The sequence below is a fragment of the Aethalodelphis obliquidens genome, unplaced genomic scaffold (assembly GCF_003676395.1).
Source record: "Aethalodelphis obliquidens isolate GAN/ISIS:26980383/991018 unplaced genomic scaffold, ASM367639v1 scaffold5, whole genome shotgun sequence".
NCBI lineage: Eukaryota > Metazoa > Chordata > Mammalia > Artiodactyla > Delphinidae > Aethalodelphis > Aethalodelphis obliquidens.
Genome location: NW_020837949.1, coordinates 32,426,541 through 32,432,540, shown reverse-complemented (window position 1 = coordinate 32,432,540; position 6,000 = coordinate 32,426,541). Strand labels below are relative to the sequence as shown.

The 6,000-nt window shown below is 35.5% G+C and overlaps 1 protein-coding gene across 9 annotated transcripts in view; it reads left to right on the top strand.

Moving 5' to 3' along the window:
* ST7 (suppression of tumorigenicity 7) overlaps window positions 1-6,000 on the top strand; it is a 256,441-nt gene that overhangs the window by 45,873 nt on the left and 204,568 nt on the right. The gene's annotated exons all lie outside the window — the stretch shown is intronic.

The window sequence follows — 6,000 nt, the reverse complement described above, 5'->3', positions numbered from 1 at the left end:
CCATGGCTCACGGGCCCAGCCGCTCCGTGGCATGTGGGATCTTCCCGGACTGGGGCATGAACCCGTGTCCCCTGCATCGGCAGGCAGACTCTCAACCACTGCGCCACCAGGGAAGCCGTCTTGTGTTCTTTTCACTTAAAGAAAGAAGAGAATTTATTTTTTCCCTAGTTTTAAACTAATACTACAGGAATGAAATGGGAAGAAATAATAGTTCTTTTCTAAGAAAGACTTTTCTAAGGATGGCTTTAAAAGAACAGGCAAAGGAGAGCAGAGCCATGACCGTTGCAGCTTGAATCGAGATAAGCAGAAGTGTGTGTGCTCAATGTCACATGGCAGGAGGCTTTCCCCAGAGTGGTTTGCCTGTCCAGGGAGCTGTTTCATTTTGTGTCTGATAGGGTTTTACTTTGGAAAATACCCGGTTCCCTGCCTGTTGCTTCATTATGGATTATACAGGTAAAATTAAATTTAAAATATTTTCCAGCCATGTAGAATTACTTAAAATATACTGTTTTGAATTAGTATTTTAAAAAGTACATTGGTTATGTTTGTAAATAGTGTGTTTTAAAAATTATTATGCATGAATTTATTCCTGAGTATGTATGAATTTGTTGTATACAAATTGTGATTAATTTAGGATAAATACTTAAGGGAATTTCTCAGACATACCCTTGTTGTTTCTTCTATTTCAGTTTGGGTCCTACTCAAACAGACTTAAAATAAACTGCAACCCATATTTAATCCACATTTCTACCCTCTGGGCCAGAATGTTTAGAATACAAATATCTGAGTTCAGATTATGCCACAGAGAGAATAAAATATATATACAGTCTACAGAGATTGTAAAACGTTTTTGCCATTGTGTTGATTTTCTTGTGCATGTGTGTGGCCTGATCTTTTAGATGCGGTTGACGTAGTGAAGTGAATTGGAGAATTTCAGTTTTTATCCTAAATTTTCTGAGTGTAACTGACCTCTTCCTTTTTTAAACTGCTTAGTCTTGTTCTCAGTTTCTAGTTTCACTGAGTGGTAAGTTGGTACAAGAATAAAGTTAAGGTGAAGTTAACAAAGGGCAGCGTTTCTTGATGATTAAGTGGGGGCTTTCTTTAGATTGGACGGGGTGAAGGTGGGGTTGGGAGGTAAGGTGGTGGTAAGGAGATATGGACGTGGATCTTTGCCCAAAACTTGTGCAGGTAATTCAAAATTATACTACTGTACATTCGAACTTTTGGGTAACAGTGACACTGTTTTCTGACAGATTCATCTTAAACTAAACAACGAAGAAGATTTTTCCACCAGGGCAGGGACCTACTTTCCATACCCCGAATAATGACAAAATCCCAGTGTGTGTTTAAATTAGGCATTATTTACATGTTCTTTGTAAATGATCCCTTTTGATCTATGGATGGATCTTTGGCAAGATAGCTAATTATGGTGAGAAAATTAATTTTTTTGTGAAGTTGTTAATAAAATGCCATTTTTAGGCACTAGCTATGTAAAGGACTTTTGTGGTAAACGTGTTTTGAAGCTAAAACATTTAAAAGTAATTAATTATCCCAAATACCCAAATATGTTTTTTCTGTAAATCCTTATTTCCTATTTTAGAGTTCCTTTAAATCAAATAGCATAGTAGTATCTCTTTCTCTCCTTCTCTCTCGCTCTCTCTGGATTTTGAATTTCTTTTCCTTATAACATTAGTGTACCAGAATTTCATTCCAGGGCTCTGAAATAGAATATAATTACCTGTTAGAAGGCTCACTGTATGTGTGATACTATGTTGAAGCAGAAAGGGCTACATTTTATAGACATATACAAAGAAATCAAATTTCTATAATCCTACCAGGGAGCTTTACTATGAGTTTGTTTTTAATTATATATTTGTACCTTTTTTCCAAAGAACAGAATCATTGATTTTTTTTTCATTTTTCTATAGTTTATGTATTGCCATTAAAACACTTCTTTGTTGTTTTTAAAGTAATACTTTATAAATGCATAGGTGGTATTTTAAAATACACACAACTTTAACATGCTAAATACACATCAAGAGGAATAGTAAGAAAATAAAGCTTTAATGTGAACAAAGGATACAGCTCCAGAGAAATTCCAGATATGACACTTTTAAAATTAGGTCTTGTATGTACTCTGAAGAGAATATGTGGTTTAAGTTCTTACCAAACTAATAGAGATAACATTTATTAAGCTAGTTGTCTGATGTGGTAGGAAGCTATTTTGAGTATTGTCTTCTGTGGTTATTTTTATAAACATTTACATATTTGCAAGTATAGGTATATTTAGTCTATTAAACTTTGAAGAAAAGAACACACATATTTTCAGTTCACGGAAGAGTGAATTCTTTTGCATTAGAAAAGAGAATTTATTTCAGTTCAGCACAACCACTTTTGTACTAATGACAGCATCATAGCACTAAAGGGGATATCTTCCAGTAGAAAACTGAGTCTTGAATATTCAAGAATAGATGTATTTTATTTTGTTTTTCTGGAAAGCTTTCCCCCATGTGGTTTCCATGTTACCCATGTAGTTTCCTCTCAGTTTTTTCAGGTCTTTGTTGAAATGTCATCCTTTTAGGGTGACATTATCTGACAGTTTTACCTAAAATAACCCTCCCATTCAATCACTCCTCGTTAATTCCTCTTATTTTTCTTTATAACACGTACAACCACTTGATATATTACGTATTTATTTGTCCATCTCACCCTCTAGAACATAAGCTCCAAAGAGGAGAGAGTTTGTTCATGGCTGTATCCCTAGAGTGCAGAACAGTAGGCTTTCAGGAAATAGTTGTTGAGTCAATTTATGAATGGGGTTTCTTCTAAAAATTACTATTGACTTACTTTAAGATTGTCACTATTATCTTTCTTTATCAGCAACATTCTAATTTAACAATAATTATTTTGACCGCTAAATTATTTTGAATATTGATCTCTTCTTTCTTTGCTAATTTTATCCTGAAATTCACAGTACTCGCTTTACTAATGGAAGGGCAGGGTCACAGGCAGGCAGGGCCGCAGGCATGCGTAATTAGACATAATTGATAACCCAGAGATCACTTTGGTTTTGGAATGTATTATGTGATTTTTTTTGAAGGGGTGTGGAAGACATCAGTCAGTTTTATCTTCCTTCATTTTCTTTCATTATGTTTTCCTTAGGCAGGCCATTAATATTTGTCTTCATTTTCTCAGCTCATGCCAGCTGCCCAGAGGAAAGAATGGGAGCAAACTAAAATTTTGGCATCTGTTTTGTCAAAGATGGGTCTTTAGCCATATGGATCCCAACCTTCTGAAGTGTTTAGAAATACCTCAGGCATCCAGAGGGTATAGAAACCTTAATAGGAGTCAGAGGTTGTCATATGTGTCCAGATTGCTGGCAAGTGAGACCTAATGTGTTTTTATATATATATAAATTTATTTATTTAATTAATTTAATTTTTGGCTGCATCGGGTCTTCGTTGCTGGGCGCGGGCTTTCTCTAGTGCGGCGAGCAGCAGCTGCTCTTCGTTGTGGTGCGCGGGCCTCTCATTGCGGTGGCTTCTCTTGTTGCGGAGCATGGGCTCTAGGCATGCAGGCTTCAGTAGTTGTGGCATGTAGGCTCAGTAGTTGTGGCGCACGGGCTTAGTTGCTCCGTGGCATGTGAGATCTTCCTGGACCAGGGCTCGAACCCATGTCCCCTGCATTGGCAGGGGGATTCTTAACCACTGCGCTACCAGGGAAGCCCAGAGACCTAACGTTTTTAACATACTGATCCTGCTATAGTTATCTAAAAAGTAGACGTCTTGAAAAATATTGCAGCCTTTAACTTACTCTTAGAAATCTGTGCCAAGAAATAAGTATAGGCACTCAGAAAAATGTATTTATGTATGCATATATACACCCTCACATATAAGCTGAAGAAAGAGCTACATCAGTGAGTCAGCAAGAAGTTGTCGCATATAGACTATGGCCTCTGGTGGGAAGTACCAGTTGTCACTCGGTATCTGTGGCGGATTGGTTTCAGGACTGCCCTCACCCCCAAATCCACGGATGCTCAAATCCCTTATATAAAATTGTGTAGTATTTACATATAACCTACATGCATATTTTAAATCATCTCGAGATTACTTATAATACCTAATATGATATAAATGCTATGTAAGTTGTTGTAAATACAGTGTAAATGCTATGTCAATAGTGTGCATCAAATTCAAGTTTTGCTTCTGGAACTTTCTGGAATTTTTTTTACCGACTATTTTGATCCACAGTTGGTTGAATCCATAGATGTGGAACCAGTGGATATGGAGGACTAACTATATCTCTACCCAGGAATCATTTTCTCATCCTACTTTTCCTTTTGCCTTTCTGATGGCCACATCCACCCCCATTTGTGTGACTATTCATGTGCAACATCTGGGATGCAATTTGAAATAGATCTTATGTTAAGATACTATTCTGGTTTCAACCCTTTTGAAGTGTATTGCCCTTGCCCATTTCCTGCAGTTGTGTCTCAACACTGTTATTGATACAGGCATACCTCATTTTATTGAGCTTTCTTTTATTGCTCTTTGCAGAAATTGCATCTTTTTACAAATTGAAAGTTTGTGGCAACCCTGCTTCAAGCAGGTCTATCAGCACCATTTTTCCAACAGATTTGCTCACTCTGTGTCTCTGTCTCACATTTTGGTAATTCTCAACATATTTCAAACTTTTTCATTATTGTTACATTTGTTTTGATGGTGACCTGCGATCAGTGATCTTTGGTGTTACTACTACAACTCGCTGAAGGCTCAGATGATGGTTAGCAATAAAGTATTTTAAAATTAACATTTTTTTTTTTAGGCATAGTGCTGTGGCACTTAATAGACTACGGTACAGTGTAAACATAACTTGTGTATGCACTGGGAAACCAAAAAAGTTGTGTGACTTGCTTTATTGTGATGGTGTGGATCCGAACCCACAGTATCTCTGAGGTATGCCTGTGCTCTCCACTGGTTGTTGACCTGGACCACTTATTTTTGCGAGGGATGCATTTTTCTTAAGTTTTGCAATTTTCAGTTTAGTCCTTTCTGTCATTTTTAGTTTTTTTGGTGACCCTTCTCTTTTAAGAATTTTCTTCTCCATATTTTCAGTTGATTTCTATTTTCCTTTCATTTTAGTTGAATTCTTAAAATATAATTTTGGTAATTATTTTTTTATTTTTCAAGAGGCATTATAGAAGAGTAGTTAAGAGTCTATGTGTTGGAACCAGACTGCCTGGGCTTGAATCCCAGCTCATCATTTAGTAAGCAGTGTGACCACTGTCTATCAAATGTGGATAACCCTACCTTGTAGGGTTTTTATGAAGATTACATAAGCTGATACACGTGAAGTTCCCAAAATAATACCTGACACATAGTAAACATTTAGTAAATATTAGTTATTATTATCTTAGCTACAACAAAGTATTTATTCTTATGTATAATCTTTGCAATTTCTTCATAATGGTTCAGCATTTTCAGTAAGATAAAGGTCCAATTACCTTGAATAAATTATGCACATCCATACAATGGAATATTGTGTAACCATTTAAAGATGAGATAGATCTACATATACTGACCAGAGAGTTATTAATGATATTTTTTAGATGGTAATTTGCAGTTCCACAATCATATAAGAATTTAATGTTTAAAAACTGTGTTATATAAAGACATGTCTTTGTAAACTTTAGAAAATATTAGAAAAAGTATATACCTTAGATGAATGGATGGAAAAGAAACTTGAGCTTTTGAACTTCCTATTTTATATGATTTTAAAAGTGGGATTATTGAAAAAACATACTTTTTATGCATTTCAATATTTAAAAAATATTAGGACAAAGCTTTCTTTGCTTGTGTTGGATAGACATTCTAATTAAAGTCTATGCACTTATAGCTTTTAGAAAAAACAGATTTCTAAGAGTAAAGGTAATGCAGGTAATGAGTCAAGAGACAAAATAATAATATCTTCTTTGTGTTGATGGATGAAGAATAATTATGC